General features: G+C 39.7%; 1 protein-coding gene across 1 annotated transcript in view; it reads right to left on the bottom strand.

Moving 5' to 3' along the window:
* Window positions 1-18,652, bottom strand: part of Colgalt2 (collagen beta(1-O)galactosyltransferase 2) — a 95,544-nt gene that overhangs the window by 53,298 nt on the left and 23,594 nt on the right. The gene's annotated exons all lie outside the window — the stretch shown is intronic.

Genomic DNA, 18,652 nt, shown 5'->3' with positions numbered 1-18,652 from the left:
AAATTACTTCACATCTTTAAGCCTTAGTTTTTTCATCTGTACCTAAATTTATTAGAAAGAAAAATAATGGAGGAAAACAACAACATGGATATTAATACTCATTTTTTGAATGAATAAATTTCAAAACCTATGTAGCAAGAAACTTTGAACGAGAATCACTCATTAATTAAAAAAAAAATCTGTTTTATAATCCAATAGAAGACATTTGGCTCTGATTCAGTGGGGAAAAAATATCTTCCAAACAACTGAAGAATTTAAGACATTTAAATTTTTTGCAAAAATGATTTCGAATCCTAAATCTATAATGAATAATTCCAAATATATGCATGAGTAAATGGAGATGAACAAAAATTTTAAATAAAGCCTTAGTAAAGTAGAATACAACAAACATGTTAAATGAAGTAAAAAAAGTATCCTTTTGAGCCAGCTAGGGTTGGAAGTAAATCCCCAGCCATCTTCACTGAGCTCTCTCAAGCAAGACATTTTGCAAGAGCCGCCTCAGGCCAGCAGAGCTCAAGGTGTCTTGTGCTTCTGTAGTGCATGTTTGCTTCCAGTCGGTATGTGTATTTTCTTTTTTTGGTTTGACTATTTGTTTTTCTAAGGAAACCTGAATTTTCTTCATGATTTTTTCATTTAATATCCCAATTACTTAAAATATCCCAATTACCTTAATACGTATAAATGTGTTTTGTCTTTATACTTTCAAAAATATTTTAATTTTAAAGGACACATAGTAATTGTACATATTGCTGGGGTACAGTGTGACATTTCAATGCATGTATGAAATGTGTAAAGATCACACACATCGGGGTAATAAGATCACCCATGACCTGAAATGCTTCACCTTTCTTTGTGCTGGGAGTATTCAAAATCCCCTCGACTAGCTATTTTGAAATACACAATTAATTGTCATTAATCATAATGATCCCTCTGTGCTATAGTGCACCCTCCTATCCAGCTGCCTACCTGAACCTGCTAATCATTCTCTCCTCATCCCCCCTCCCAACACTCTATTTATGTTCTTTTGATTGTACATTCATGAGTTATTCTAATTTATTATCTTTCCCTATTCTCTTTATGAATCTCATATTTTTCTTTAAAAAGTGCAACCCTTTTCATTATGTTTTTTTTTGTCCTAACTTTTTACTCCCTATTACTGGTCCTTAACATTCAACCCTGTTACAGTCAGCTGCTTCGTGACTGTGGTCCAAAGATCTGCCAGGAACAATACAGAAGAGGAAAAGTTTACTTGGCTCATGGTTTCAGAGGTCTCAGTCCACAGATGGTGGAGGTAGAACCTCAGGTGAGGTAGAACATCATGGCAGAAGGGCATGGAAGAGGAAAGAGGACAAGGCAGTCAGGAATCAGAGAGAGCTCCACTCACCAGGGACAAAATATAAACCCCAAAGGCACAGCGCCAGTGACCCACCTCCTCCAGACTCACCCTATCTGCTTACATACCACCCAGTTGATCCCTATCAGTGGATTAATCCAATGATTATGTTACACTTCTCATAACCCAATCATTTTGCCTCTGAAAATTCTTGCATTGTCTCACACATGAGCTTTTGTGGGACACTATGTATCCAAACCATAAGAAACCCCAAATATAATATGAATATATTTTAACTTTTCAAATTAACTGTGTCGTTCTCTTTAACTTTTTTTTTTTAATGTGATGAAACAAATCTTATTTTTCTCTTGTTTTAATCTTAACAATATCCTTTTTTAGGTCCGTTTTAACTGACTTGACCTCCAAGGTCTAATACTCCCATGCTCTTGAGAGACAGAGGACAAATGATCGGAACTTAACATCTCAGCTTGGGATCACAGCACCCTTAGTACAGTCAGCACAGAGCCCACGCTGGGCAGGAGAGATCTGGGTTCTCACTCTGTGCACCTCAGGGAAGCGACCTGCTCTGTGTCCCGGGCCTGTGACCCTTTCAGATAACCAAGGAAAACCTGTAGGAGAAAGGAACGCAGAAGGCTGAAGCTGGTGATATGACTAGAAGCTGATGTTTATCTAATGACAGGTGCTTTAAAGGTATGGACAATGACTAAGTTTCAGTAAAGAGACCCACGCATCAGGACTGCTGAGAAAAGATGCGGAGAAAACTCCACAAAGATGCAACAAGGAGACATAACCCTAAACACTGGATGCTGGAGCTCTAAACAGGAAGGGCCTTTCCTACCAAATTCTCTCTCCTTACACAAAAATCGTGTTTTGACATTCCTGTAGGCTCTGAGAGCGAAGGCCTGCTGCCTGGAGGGGAACCAGTCAGGCGACATGCTGCTGCTCATCAATCTACCTAAAAACCTCAGACATGAGGCTCTAAACATGGCCATGGTGCTAATGGAGACTGCACTTCTCTCTCAAGTGAAAATTTCCTGCTGAGAGAAACTGGAAGTTTGGCCATAGAGCAGGTGTCTGGGGTGTCTGAGGTGTCAGCGAGGGCTGACGGAGAGGACCTATTGTAAATAGGATGGGCACATACCAAGAGGGCACTGTCCCTTGGGCCATCAATCCATGAACTACCCAGGCTGTTTACCTTCTTGATCTTTATCCTGGAAGGCATTTCAATAGTACAGTGCTTGAGTTACAAAGGGTCACAGTGCATATTAGGTGAATAAATAAATGAACAAGTGAATAAATAAACAAACAAGTCACCACATGGGACACTAGCAAGCAGCAGAAGGATCTCTACAGAACAAGAGGCCTGGGATCTGGTGCAGGCCCACCATTAACCCAGTGAGATGTGCTGTAGGATAAGTGTATTAAATGCATATATTTATTGGTATAAACTTATTTATAGTATTCTTACATTCTTAGTATTAATTGCATTAGTATATTCTCCTTTCATCTCTTATACTGTACAACCAGCACTGTATTGGTCTTACCAGAATTTTGTTGATTTTACTAAATTTTTTAGAAAATCATATATTGGGTGATTAATCATCTGTAATATCTTCAGCTTTAACTTCCTTTTTTCTTTTTTAAGTGTAATTTGCTTCCTTCTCTCATTGAGTTTTTTGGTCACCCCTCCCCATATATTCTTTTTATCATTGTTCTTATTAGTTATACATGACAGCAGAATGTATTTTGACATATTATACATATATGAAATATAACTTTCCATTCTTCTGGTTGTATGGGATGTGGAATTACATTGGTCATGTATTCATATATGCACATAGGAAACTAATGTCCAAATCATTCTATTCTCTTTCCTAATCCTATCACCCTCCCTTCCCTTCATCCCCCTTTGTCTAATCCAAAGTACTTCTACTCTTCCCTACCCACTGCCCTTATTGTGATTAGATCTGCATATCAGAGAGAACATTCAGCCTTCGGTTTTTTGGGATTGACTTATTTCAGTTAGCATGATAATCTTAGGTCCATTCATTTACTGAGAAATGCCATAATTTCGTTTCTCTTTATGGCTGAGTAGTAGTCCATTGTGTATATATACCACATTTTCTTTATCCATTCATCTGTTGAAGGATGCCTAGGCTGGTTCCATAGTATAGCTATTGTGAGTTGAGCTGATAAAAACATTGATGTGGCTGCATCACTGTAGTATGCTAATTTTAAGTCCTTTAGCTCAAAAAGTAAAATCAAGAATCAATAAATGGGATGGAATCAAACTAAAAAGCTACTTCACAGCAAAGAAAACAATCAAGAACATGAAGAGAGAGTCAACAAAAATGGGAGAAAATCTTTGCCACCTGTACCTCAGAAGAGTATTAATCTCCAGAATATATTAAGAACTCAAAAAACTTAGCACCAGAAAACCAAATAACCCAGTCAATAAATGGGCAAAGGAACTGAACTGACACTTCACAGAAGAAATATGATTGGTCAACAAATATATGAAAAAATGTTCAACATCTGCCCCACCATATCTTTAAGATCACTACTGAACTCACTTAATAGAATTCAATCCTCCATATCTTCTAAATTTCCATTATTATTTCTTCCTTGATCTTTGAGTCATTTACAACCACTACTTCTATTTTCCAAATACATGGCAAATTTTGAGTTACCTTTTTGTTTTTGATTTCTATCTAGCTGTGTTGCATCTTGGGAACGGGATAGTATAGCAATTCTTTTCAATTTATTGAATCTTGGTTTTTGTCTTGCATATGTTGAATTTTTGTAAATGTGTGTCTCCCAAGAGCATGCTTTTGGTAACTGTGGCACTTTTCTTTCTTTCATTTTTTTCCTTTCTTGGCATATTCAGATTGAGATAATTCCCTTTCATTTCATATTTCCCCCTTTGGTAATTAATGGTTACCATGAAAATTAGAATGTGTATGTTTAACATTACAAAGCTTAGAATTAATAAACATTTTTATCCTCTCCAAATCAACACAAGGACCTTGGAAAGATCACCTACATGCCAGATAAAACATTATTATTATATCGTAGTTTAGTTCTACCTTGCTTTCTAATTCCTTAAGTTAGACATTATTATCATCATTTTGCAATGTCAATAATCCTAGGTTTACCTACATGCTTACTGTTTCCTTGCTTACTATTGCTTTTTGCATCGTAAATCTTCTTTCTGATGTCATTTTTTCTTCTTTTTGGAGTACATGCATTTAGCTGCTTTATTAAGTGCTATGGTTCAAACGTGTCCCCCAAAGTTAATGAGTAGAAACTTGATCCCCAATATGGACAGGTTGGGAGGTGGGACCTGGTGGGAGATGTCTGCGTCAAGGGCGTGACCCTCATGAGTGGATTAAGGCTGTCATCATGGGAGTGGCTTCCTTATAAAGGTCCAGTTTGGCTGCTTCTTGCTCACCAGCATTCCCTTCCTCTCTGTATGTGTCTGTCTCTCTTCCCTCTTTCCCTCTCTCTGCTCTTCTGCCATGGAACAATATAGTGAGAAGGTCTTTATCAAATGCCAGCAACTTGCATGTCCCAGCCTCCAGACTATGAGAGATCTGTTTTTGTTCAATATAAATTATGCAGGCTCAAGTACAGATGGTCCCTGACTAATGATGGTTCCACTTAACAACTATTTTGACTCATGATACACATTATTCAAAAGTGACATTCATTCAATAGAAACCATATTTTAAATTTTGACCTTTTTCCAGACTGGCAATATGGAGAAAGATATGCTCTCAAGATGCTGGGCGGTGACAGTCAGCAACAGTTCCCAACCAGCCATATGATCACCATAGTAAATGACCAATGCTTTATAGTGCACTGTGTTGCTAAGCTATTATGCTCTGTAGGGAAAGTGTATTAAGTGCATTTTCAACTTGGAATATTTTCATCAATATGTAACCCCACTGTAAGGCAAGGAGCCTCTACATTCTACTCCGGTGACATAAAATAGATTAAAATAGATTAAGTAAGTGTCCACTGGAAGTAAATTCTTTCCATTTTTCTTTGTCTGAAGGTGTCTCCAGTTGACTCTCTTTATTGAAAGGAAGTTTTGCTAGGTATAAAATTCCATGAAGCCAGAATATTTCAGCACATTAAAGATGTTATTCTGGCTTTGGTTTTTATTCTTAAAAAGTTAGCTGTACTATGTATAATGTTCTTTCTTAGTAATCCATCCTTTCTCTATGCTGTTTTAAAGGTTTCCTACTTTTAAATATATATATTTTACTGTATGTAATGTATCAAGTTTTGGATTTCTTTTTATGTGTCATACTTGAAATTAATTGTTATCTGGATTTGAAAATTGGCATATTTTACAGATCTGGAAAAATGCTCAGCCATATCCTTTTCATATATTGCTTCTCCCTTGGTCTCTTTAAAATGTGCTTTTGGAATTCCAATAAGAATATATTAAATCTTCCCATCCTTCCTTCGTGCCTGAACCTCTCATATTTTCTATCTCTATGACTTTTCCATATAGCATTCAGGGTAACTCTTCCGTGCTATTTTCTATACTTCATGCATATTTTTGATTTCTAGAAATGGTTAATACATCCCTAACTCACATTGTCATATATGCAAACAATCATGTTTTTCCCCAGCACTTTCACGACACATTAATTCAATGTACAAATTTATTAAGTTATTCTTAAATGACAGCCTATGAGTCTTTGTCATAGGAAAATCAGCTGACATCACATCAAAATATTTTGTGTTATTTATAACATTCCATGGAATGCCCTGCTCCATGCTTCTTACCCCTGAATCTCAAAGCCACAATAATCTGTAAGTTAACTCAGAATACCAAATCTTCAGTTATAGTCGGGGATACCTCACAGGACTAAGGGTATGGACTGTCTGCTTCTCTAGCAGAAAATTTTATTTCTTAAAAAGGTTCTTCCAAGTAAAGTTTTCAAATGACAAAGCTTAAACTCACTAGCTGTGCTATTCCATGCTGCTACTTTAGCCTCCCCGCCCTATTTTGGAGACTAGGATTTTCTAAATTCCCTACAGCAGAAAGTAAACACTAGACTGCTGGGAGTCTGGGACGGGAGTCAGGCCAATGCTCCCGTATATTCATCTGGGCTCCCAACTGGGCCTGTCCCACAGGCTGTGCATCTAGAATCTAAAGGGTTTTAAAAGGTCCTGGACCCACCAGGGTATTCCATTTGGCCTGGAGAGGACTTCTGTCAGGTGACAGCCGCCCCGGGCTTCAAGAAGTAACCTGGTTGGACTCCAGGCCTGCAAATAAACTTGTGGCCATCTGCATTCCCTTTTATGACTCAGCCATCTTTATGAAAGGATTCACTGTGTGAGTAGGAGGCTAGATGATCTGAAAGAAGAAACAGCAGAGGACAGCAGAGGAGATTGTTAGGCCATTCAAGTCAAAGTGCAAAGCAGCTGATCCCAGGCTGCTGCTGTTCTGTGACAGCAGGAAGAGACTTTCCCAGTTAAAGAATAATTATTAATGGAGGAAGTTAATCTTCATGTACACAGTGCACACACTATAAAAACAAAACAGGACCAAGTGACCTCATTGGGAACTGAGAGAAAAACAATCACATTTGAGGACGAGCTGAGGAGAGGCTGAGTTTGTAACCTGAAGTCCTATTCAGTTCAGGACAGTGGAAACAGGACTCAGGTCTGAATCCTTATTCCACACTTTCTGTCTCTGGGAATATGGGCCAGTTTCTTACCATTCTGAGCATCAGTTGCCCTTTGTGAGGACTAGAGATGACATGTGCAGGAATGATACAGAAGCTGCTGGTGGCCTGCTGGTGGCCTACGGGTGCCTGTTCTCCTACGGGTGCCTGTTCTCCTCTTTTCCCTCAGAAATGAGAACCATGGTTTTATCTGGGTGCATCACCAAGTAAAACAGAACTGAGGATTCCCCAAATCCCACATTCATATGTGTATAAGTTGGGGCTAAGTGATAAGTAAAAAGGTTGCACATGATTTCCAGGAAGTTCTCCTAAAGGCAGGGGAGTGGGTAGACTTTCCTCCTCCTTTATTCCCTTTTACTACTTGACTGAGTCAGTGAACTGCCATTTAGGACTAGGAACACAAGGCCACACTTGAGAGATTCAGAATGGAGAGTTGGAGGAATACTGTTTTTAACAAATATTTTTTAGTTGTAGATGAACACAATACCTTTATTTTATTTATTTATTTTTATGTGATGCTGAGGATCAAACCCAGTGCCTCACACATGCTAGGCAAGAGCTCTGCCACTGAGCTACAACTCCAGCCTTTTTTTGTTTTTTTAATTAGAGTTTTATAGCCATACATAGTAGCTGGTTTCATCCCGACAAACTCATCCATGCATGGAATTCAATTTCAGTTATGACATGGAATCATCAGATTGGCTTTGGGCACTTTACCTCCAAATCCCTTCATGGGGAAAAATAACTTCTCATGTGTTTAAGTCATTGTTACTTTGAATTCTTGATCACACTTAGTCAAGATAATCTTAATATAAAGAACCAGGATTACTATCTACCAAAATTTAATTTTTTTTTTAATTATTTTTTCAACATAGCAATCCCACTTACAAGGTTATAGCCTATAAATATACCCAGTGTGTATATAAAGAGGTACAATAAAATATGCTTATTTTATCATTGTTTGTAATGTCAAAGGACTGGAAACAAATTGAATGTTCAATAGTAGATGATTAGTTAAGGAAACGATGAGTTGTCAGGTTGTACATCATTATGTAGCTATCAACAGCCTGAGAGATCTGTATGGAATAATCTCCAAGTAGAGTAAATCCCTATTTTGTTGGGAAAATATTATATATTACATATTATATTTTCCAATATAGCTGCAAAAATCTCGCTCCCCTCTCATGATGGAACCTTGACATTCCTCCCATCAAGACTTGGGTCTAGGTTTCCTTCTCTTAAATCTGGCATGAGAAGTGACTGCAGGACTTTCAAGGCTAACACAGAAAAGACAAGGCAGCCCTCTTCTTTTGGCCAGAAGTCTTGTGCCTGCAGCCTGACATCACCATATAATAGGCCGCCATGCTGTGAGGAAGCCTATGTGCTCTGCTCAGCAGCCCTAGTTTTCAAGTCTGCCCAGTCCAGGGTCTTCCCATGGGAGCGAATGAACCTTCAGATGACTCCCGCCTCCCAGCCTTCCAGTTTTTTTGAGCTGAGGATCCAGACACTATGGAGCAAAGTTGCCGCTGCTTTGCCCTTGATGAATATCTGAATCACAGAATGAATGCTAATAAAATGGTTGTTTCTTTATGCCACTAAGTTTGGGGTGGTTTGTCATACTGAGAAAGTTCATTTAAAAATTTTTCACCCTGTTTCAATTTTTCTTCCTCCATGTTCATATGTCATTATACTAAGCAGCTGGGAGAGTTCAGTGGCTCCCCTCACTATAGTGCTTCTTTGCTGGTGGCCAGAGGATGGGCACAGAGGACCTTCCTGGTTAGTGGGGCTCCAAAGGCTTCACTACATGGAGCTCCTTAGATGAGGTCTCCAAGGTCCAGACACTCTCTGGAACCTGGACTGGCTACAGATTTGAAAAGAGCTACCTGGCTATGGGCAGAATCCCCATCCCCTCCCACTCTGACCTGGAATTTGGCTAATGGGTGGCTCTTTTCCCAGAAGCTCTCTCAACACCCTGCATAGCCCACCCACACCCTGCCTCTCGAGTCCTGCTCCACCAGATCACCAGGCAGGTCCATGCAAGCTCTTGCCCCGGGGTACGGATGTAACTTGGGTTATTTCCTGGGAAACTCCTCAAGCCGGTGTGAATCCTGGGACCTCTCCCCCACCAGGACCATCTCACAAGCCATCACGAGCCAGCGGATGAAGCGCGCTAGCCACGTCGCCAGCATGACACAGGAGGCCGTGGCTCCAGGGCAGCTCCACCTCAGAACATGCTTGCAGGAGAAACGGCAAGTTATGGCATAGATGAGAGAATCCATAGGAGAAAGTCACACGGGCCCAGGGCACCTTTAATCTGTGTTTGCTATCATAGAAACACAGGAGGGGTTTTAGGCTCCGGAGAAAGGAACATGCCTTCCCTTTCTGTTTGAGGAGAGGTGTTGAAAAGAAACCATCTTGGGGCCAGTTCAGTTCCCCCTCCTGCTGTTTTCTCTCCCTTCTAATATGTGGTTAAACAAATTGGGAGCACACTTTGCATACAGCTTGTATGCTCTAGGGAGTGTTGGTTCATATTTTTAAGCATTCTTTTCTTCCACTCCCATATGTTGAACACGGTGCTTGTTTCCAATTTTTCATTTCTATAAATAATGCTAGGGTGAATCATTGGTCCATAAAATTTTAACTGCCTATCTGTTTTTTTTTTTTTTTTTTAGAAAAGAGACCAAAATATTAGATTAATAGGGCAAAGGATACTAACACAATAAAGGTTATCTATGTACATTATTAAACTATTTTCTCCAAGAGTCACAATTTTTTTTATTTTTTTGGTACCAGGGATTGAACCCAGGCATGCTTAACCACTGAGCCACATCCCTGACCCTTTTTAATATTTAATTTAGAGACAGGGTCTCACTGAGTAGCTTAGGGCCTCACTAAGTTGCTGAGGGTGGCTTTGAACTCACAGTTCAGCCTCAGCCTCCCGAGCCGCTGGGATTACAGGCGTGCACCACCACGCCCAGCCAAGAGTCCCAATTGATAGTGCTGGGAGTGCTCACGACTTATTCCACACCCTCTCCAACCTTGCTTAAGACCATGGCTTTGATATTGGTAGTTACTCTTTAAATACCATATCCAGGTGGCACTTCATTAATTCTCAGGAACAATTGCTCCCCCTGAATTTTAACATCTCCAAGTGCGTGCACCTATACTGACTGGCATCCCTTCACTTACATCCTGGTAGCCATTACGACTCCATTATCTATGATGAGTGAACGTGGCTGTTCTTCATGGTTTGACCCTGGGACAACTACTATCCTTTAAAACCTGTCAGTCAGAAAGCACTTAGGGACCATCTGAGGAGGGAATGTAAGTCACGGTGTTGACATATTCTGGTGAGATAAAGACAGAAGCAGCATTACAATGTGCAGTACAGGATCAGTGACCTAGAAAAGAATCCTGACAGCCAAAGCAGACCACATGCTTTAGCAACACTGCAACCCCCAAGCTCACAATGGCACAGGGGACCCTGATTTCCTCTAGGGAGGAAAGCAACTCTGGAAAGTTGGACTGTGCCTATGAAGTTTTAGACATATTTCAGTTTACATATTTCTCTTATATTCTTCTTTTTATTTGTTCAAAAGAGATAAATATCTCTGTTTCAATAACTCTGAAAGAGCTCTTTTGGTAAGCATAACAATAAATGTCAAGAATTGTGTTATAGTCAAAATTGTAGCTTTTCTTTCTCTCTGCAACACAAAAAAATCATATTTTAGACTTGATGAAATAACATATCTTAAAATATGATAGCATTCTATAAAATGAGTCACTTGTTTTTCACTTTAATCTGCTTGTAGGTCTCACCCTCCTAACATGTTGTCACTTTGAAAAAGAGATGGTTAAAACAGGGCACTCTCCTGGGGACTGTGGCCACTCTAAGAACCAAGACCATTTGTGTTGATTCCTGTGAAACTGGTTCATAGCTCCAGGGTCCTCGAGCCAAAACTATTTTGAAAAGAGTCCATTCTTCTATTCTTCTTTCATCTTTCATCTACCAAAATTACCTCGTCTTTCTCTTCACCATCTCTGAAAACTATACAAGTATTATCTATACCCAGATCCATTTGATTCAATAAATCTTGAGCACCCACTCTTGCCAGTTTCCATGCTTGACACTGCAGACAGCCCAGGGAACACAGAAAGCTTGCTGCTAACCAGGAACTGAACATCTAAGGAGACAAATTGCTAACTAATTACAAAAGAAAATATTACTGTACAATGGAGAAATTAGAAATGCATTAACTAAGTGATCCAAATTAACATCAGCAGAAAGGGGTTAACAGACATCAGTCTTTAGATGAATGTGATATGGAAGATGGCTGACTTACACAGTATTCCAACCCCAAGGGGATAATAAATGTGAATCACAAGGAAACATTAGACAAACCAAACTGAAGGATGATTTATAGACAGACCTGTAACTTTATAAAAAAATATCATTGGTAAGAAAGAGAAAAAAGGCTGAACTTAAATATTAATTCAAGTTAAAGATGACTAAAGAGATAGAACAATGAAGCAAAAGTGAAATCTGAATGCATTTGTTAAAAAAGGAAGATTCTATTAACAGCAGAAAAATTCATGAATCAGAAATAATAAATTGTGGGTTGCAGTACCGTGTCAATGTTAAACTTCCTGATATAACTGAATTTCAGATGTGTAAGAAAATATTCTTTCTCCCAGGAAGTATACCCTGGAGTATTTGGAGGTACAGAGGCATTAGGAATGCAAATAATTTCAAACACTTCAAAAATAATATATCTGAACACATACATATACAGAGAGAAAAAGAGTGACAAGGAAGATAAAACAAAATGTTGGTATGAGAAAGTTCTTTGTGTTATTTTTGCAATTTTTCTGTAATCTTCAAAGTTATGTCAAAATAAAAATTAAAAATAGTATGATCTATCAAAATATATAAATGCATTCTACAGTCATGTACAACTAATTAGAACAAATAAAATAAAATAATTTAAAAAATAGATAATTCACATGAAAGTCTTGTGTTCTTTTTTTTTAAGATTCAAGATATTTTATTAACAGCTACTACAAACAGTAAGATACCTCAATTAGATTACCAAGGGCAAAATCAACATACACAAATCAGTAGTTTACATATATTCGAACAATCTTTTGGAAGATTTAATCTTGTATATACTTCTAAAGTTGTGATATGAATAAGGACAACTCCTTTCTTAACCTGAAAAAATAAAATTTAATAGATGAGTCTGGAAGTAAACTTGCTAATGTCAGTGTTCGGAGTTTCCACACATTAATCACCAGATCTTCAGAAATGAACCTGAGTAAAGTCAAGGTCAAAGAGGGAGTTGCCAGTACTAAATGTGATTTGTTAAATGCAAATTAAGAGGAACAAAACTTCCATCTGTTTCAGCATTCCTGAAATTGCATTTTATTAAGAGATTGACATTTTCATAATCAACATAATTCCCTCTAATCCTTTGGAAACAGGTGATTCTTATTTTGGTCTCTTTCTCAGCCACATGCATTACATTGGATCAAGTTTTCCAAAAAGCTCATAACCCTAAATTGTAAACGGCAATTCTTCCAATTATGTCTACTTTGTTTATGCTTTGCCCTCCTGACTTTCTCTAAACATCTGTTGCTGTGCTTCTTTCATATTTTAAATGACAGGTCATCTTGAGGATTCTATTTAATTTTCCCCCTTGGTAGAGGGATTAGACCCAGGGCCTCGTGCCTGCTAGACATGCGCTCTATCACTGTCCTACATCGAAGACCACATCTGGGGGATTTTATTCATATTGTCAACAGAAAACAATACTACTTCTACTTTTTTTTCCCCAAAATCACTGAATTCAATCACTGAATCCAATTCAAAACTTGTGATTACTCTGTTATTTTAAAATATGACTTCTCTCACTATCCTTGGACATAATTTATGTTTGTTCCTCTCTTGCTCATGTTCTCCGGTCACCACAGAGCTGAAGCCACAGCTTTACCCAGTGGAGGGAGCCATGCCACACAGACCCATCAGATACCCAAAGACAAGGTTGGTTTTCAGAAACAGTGTCCATTCCCAGACTCCTGCAGGTACCACCAGAATTGACAACTGCTATGGCTTCATCAAGCAGGGGCTCCTGCAGGGTCTTGTCACTCCCTAGGGAGCTTCCAGACAGCCTGTATCTACAGTCTATCTAGTTTTTGTACCTAAACGTCATGGGTCAGCCGGTCACATCAATGAATGAGGTGGGTGAGAGATTGCATGCTTAGGGCATGGCCACTAACTATACTGCCATTTGGAAATTTGGACTTTGCAAACCCTCCAGTTCTTAAAGGGGAGATGAACATCCAGATTTTTATAAAAAATCCTTAAATATTAGCAATCTTAAAGGAGCAGGTAGTGCAAACCAAATTAACATGCATAGGCTGAATATGACTCGTGGGCACCCAGTTTAGGGTCTCTGCTAAGGGTATTCACCAACTGTCTCTTCACTAAAGATGATGACAGCCAGGCACAGCTCTGCTATCTAGTCACCAAATATCCCCCAAACCCCTCCAAGACCTTAAAAGACACCAAGGGGCAAGAGTTTAACTGAACTCCAAAGATATCATGGTGACTTAGAGGCAAAGACCATGTCTTCCAGAAACCAAGAGATGTTTCCCAGCTTCCCTCCTACCAGTCTCCCCTCTTCTCTTCTTTTTGAAGGACAAGGCACACAGGCCTGAGAAGAGAAGACTGTCCTAGAATTGCGGCTGAGGGAACAGTGGTTATTGTGAAGACAGACGGGAAAATGGCAGAGTATCTAACATTCTTAGCCAAGAGCTGCCAGGTGCCCTGCTTTTGACCAACTCCTGGAAGAATGGACTTCAAGGCTTCTTTGGTCTCAGTCCACCTTTGCTCCATAACTAATGGCCACCTCTCACAGCAGCTCCTATGGAATTTCTTGTCCAGAATTAGGGAACTGAAACAAATGGCCACCGGTTCCCAGGAGATGGGTGACGACCGCTGGGGAGGAGGTGGCAGTGCCCTACAGACAGGAAGCAAAGACACAGGCCAGCAGGGAGGAAGGTCTGTTTTTAATTGTCAGTGGCACCGTGCTGTGGTTCAGTAAGGGACAAATTAGGAAAAGGCCATTCCTTGACATATAATTACCAACGGCAGCGTCTACTGAAGAAGCTAGTGGAGATCTGAGGGTTTTTTCAAAAACTGATTCAAAACTATGTCAGGACAATGAAATTCATGTTTCCTCTCCCCCACTAGTGAACGACCCCACCTCAGGTGGAACACACAAGACACCCTGAAGAGTTCTCAGTGACTGTGAGCTAGGCAAGCTCACATGGCTTGTTTGGGAAACCTATTTAATGAAAGTTGGACTCTGGACCAGTACAGTTTTCATTTTGGCACCTGTTCTCCAACACAGTTCTCTGAAGACTTAAGTGGTAAAGAAACAGGGAGACTGGAGGGAGACAGCTACTGGAGTCCATCTGCTATTCACAATCTCCTGTCTCTTTCTGTCTCACTCCCGGGTAAATCCAACCTTCAGTTACCTGTGGAGCTCTCTGCTGAAAATCTCTTGCTACTTTGCTGCTGCCATCTGCTATATGAGAAACCCAGACAGCCTCCATCTCTAGTACCAATTCTAGCTGAAGATGTCAGCCAGTGGTGCAAAACTGACTAACTTGTTCCAGTCAGCTGTCGTGCGTCCCATCTCTTTAAACACAGGGTCAGGGAGCACCCTCTCAGAAATGCACAGGATCACAATCTTCAACTCTCCCTGTTCTCAATTATGCAGTTACTATCAGCATGCAATTCTCTTGTCCATCTTGTGTCACTTTCAGAGCGTGTGACTCCTATATGTGAGCAGACAGCTGAGGTGCAAGTGGGCAGCAGTCTAGGCTCTTGGTTGACATGTTCCCAGACTGTCACATAAACCAGTGTGCATTGGAAGGAAGTGCAATGCCTACAAATTCTCTGCATTGACATTAGCTTTTACTATAAAACACTGATTTCTAATTCATAACTCTGTGATCTCCAGGGAGAGTATGGAAACAGGAAAAGGAAAGGGGTGAAAAAGAAAAGGGTTTTTTTTTTTTTTTTTTTTTTTTTTTTTTGTCTTTCCTCATGCTTGTTGAGGAGGCATTTATCAGATTCCTTCCCGCTCCCCAAGAAAAAGAAGAAAAATAGAATAACAAACAGAGGAATAGAGATCCCCTAAGAACCCTCATGAATCTAGCCCACCATATACCCACTCCTTCTGCTTCTCCTGCCTCCTTCTCTAAGATGGTGAGGCAAGTGATCTTTGAAATATACTATTCTTACAAGTATTTTGTGCAAAAGTTCTGTACGAGCATTTTAAAATACTGTACAGTATTGCATCACCAATATACACAAAAAAGAAACCACTTGATCAGAGATTTTAACAGTCACTAAATCTAAATCCAGTCATGGGTGTGGACTCCTCCAGCATCTAAGATCATTAGAGAAGAAATACCCTTTCCTCTAAACCAAATGAAAAAACATGAGAATGGGTCATATTTCAAAACCCTTCTTCTCAAGAGAGAGAAAACAATATTGAATCTCATTTTCATAATGAAGTATGGATGTCTCTTTGAAACAATCACAGTTTGTTTTTATTAAACTTAGTATCAGGACATATTTTCAGGGTGGATGTGGAAGTTCTAACAAACAAAGTTCTTCCTCACTGTGCACTCTGAAATGCATTTATTCCCATCATCAAATAAGCAAAATAAGAAAGAGGGTCCCACATAGGGACATTAAAATAGTTATTATAAGCAGTTCAGGGAATGTTATACATGAGAGCACACCCAGGGCGTCTCAGCCCAGATTTCAGTGCCTGACATGAATGAATGGTGAGGCTACCAGGAAGGTAGGGTCATTTACAAGCTTCGGAAACACAAGTTTATGGTAGAGGGGGTGATCGGGATCTGGCAAAGAGCATCTACCAAGGCCCTGAGGCCAGAGAGAACTGTGGTCCCGCTGAAGGCAGTTCTGCACAATTGCAGCATGAGAAATGAGGGCAGAATGGGGAAGGACGGGCCGGAGGACTAGCAGAATCTATCGTGAAGGGCCTTGCGTGACTTTCCAAGATGGATTTTAACCCCCAACGGTCACTGATGGTTTGGGAGCGGCATGGCCAGTTTTACCTAAAGGAAGAGTCTGTAGTTAGCAGTGTGGACAGTGGGTGGATTGGTGGGGGTTAAAACTGAGGGCAGAGCAATCTGTCAGAGGCGGGAGATGATGGAGACCTGAACAAAGGAAGCGACAGGGAGAGTAAGAACGCTCTAGAGGTTACGTAGGTACAGCTGGCAGACTTGTCACAGAGGGAAGTCCTTATGGTGTCAGGCATGCACACGGGCTCTTGCCTGGGGGTGGCCCACTTCACCAGGCTGGCTTGGTGCCCCTCCAGGCTCTCGGGCAGTGCTGCGTCCTGCACTACCTGCTCTGTGAGGCTGGCCTTCCAAGGGAGGAGGCAGCAGTTCACTCACTCCTGAGACTCCTGCCATTGAAAGGTGTTTCCATATCTTCAGTGAATGAATAAACAAAAGAAAGCTGCCTCGTGTCTGCACATCTGCTAATTTGGTAATATGGAGCGTTTTGTGCTCATGCCCCTGCACGGGGACCTAGAGAACATTCTTAGTGGTAAGATCCACCCAGCAGGTGCCTGGCCCTGCCATGAAGTCGTTCTGTTGAAAGTCAGGAAAGAAGCCGCACAGGGAATAATGGGGAATGACTGAAGGAGCAGTGACACATTAGCAGCAGGTGACAAGCCAGAGAGTTCTCAGGACGCCTCCTGAGCAGCGCAGAAGATCTGTCAGATGAAACAAAAGTTCTACATGTAAAACTAGGAAGAGATTCTAAGCCCCGACTGTGGACGTCATAGGTGTGTGCATTATTCAAACATGTCAGAAATGCTAACTCATTATGATTTATTGACAGTCACTACCAACCTTCGTGAATATGCTGAAGAACTTAAAATGTCAAAGGTAAGGCTATAAAAATGAATTCTTGCCCTAAGCCTCAAATTGTCCTGGGTGGTTTTATTTATAGGCACATGGTAGTTTCTGAGGCCATATATAGTTAATAAATGTGACAAAAAGAGTTTTTATGCACAAAATGACCCTTAATTATTAAAATTATCTGTGTCAAAATGATTTAGAATTTTCTGCTTGGATGATAAATTATCAGTCACTAAAATTGTTGTCATTCACTGAATTACATCAAAGATCCAGGAGGGAATGACGGAGCCAGCCGGAAGTGGGACTTTTTGGGCTAAGAATTGTACAAATTCATGGTGGCAAAAGCAGCCGTATGGAATGTCTGTACAGAATTTTTATTGTGGGAAATGAGTGTGAGTGTCAAAATACTATTTTTAAGTTTGGGGATGCTGTTTCCCAGTAGTGATATTGAGTGTTAAATAAGGCTAAATTTCATTAATCCAGAAAACACTGACATGGAACTTTAATGGAAAGATCAACTGGTTTGTGAGGTATTCAGAGTAAAAGTAAGAATTTATTTCTTTTTAATTTTGTTATTTATTTGTTCTAAATAGTTACACATGACAGTAGAATGCATTTACATATTTTGATGGATCATACATAAATGGAGTATAATCTCGCATTTTTCTGATTATACATATTGCAGGATCACATGGGTCATGCAGTCATACAAAAAATAAGAATTTAAAAAGGAGTATTTGTATCACTCAAGTGGCACTGTGTTGCAACAGGGCAGGTGCTGGGTGTAAATCTAAGGACCCCGGCAGGATTGAATCCAGTTTCTGCAGGGCTTTAAGCCCCACAAAATTTTGTACTCATTTAAGAAAGGGTACCGATTTCTATATGTAAGAATTAAAGTATTTATTTTGAATGAGAAAATAAATTGCATTTTAAAAGCCGAGAAATGCCACAAACATCCAAAACCCACCACAAAAATTTAGAAATGAACTGTCTGACATTCTTCTATGAATTTACTTTCTTGTACATCCATTTATATACTCTCAACTTCTTCACAAATATATATATATGATATCTTTTTGTACAGAGAGAATATAAATTTACTCTTTCCTCATTTAAGTTTGATTAAAATTTCCTTTTTATCATTAATAGTTAAGAAATTCGCAAGCCATTGCTGTATTGGTGACAGTTCATTGTGCCATTTCAAATGGAACTGCCAGGCTTTGCCAGGGCAGGATGCCTCCAATCAACCAGAATGCAACCTGAGGTTACCATTTAGAAGACACTCATGAATTTGGACATGTAGTCTGGTGTACTCACTGTTCACTGTACTCACTGTTCATAGGCCTGTGTTCTTTAAACAAAGTAGTTCTGAAACTTCTACTTCATGTGGTCCCCATAGAAAAAAAGAAGTGTGTCTGCTATTTTTGTAATTATAGTCAATTGTATGTGCTGTATTATTAAGTGTATTTCTGATAGAGGTTTTGTTTTGAGCAGGCTTGAAGGAGATCTACCTCATTCACTTAAAATTGTCCATGTCTGATTACTGGAAGTTGTGCTAGTTTTTTGATTCTGTGATCAAAATGCCTGACAGAAACAAGGAGGAAAAGTTTATTTTGGCTCACAG

The sequence above is a fragment of the Sciurus carolinensis genome, chromosome 12 (assembly GCF_902686445.1).
Source record: "Sciurus carolinensis chromosome 12, mSciCar1.2, whole genome shotgun sequence".
In the NCBI taxonomy this organism is placed as follows: Eukaryota; Metazoa; Chordata; class Mammalia; order Rodentia; family Sciuridae; genus Sciurus; species Sciurus carolinensis.
Note: the sequence above shows the minus strand (reverse complement) of the source record. Positions and strands in the feature narration are given on the sequence as shown.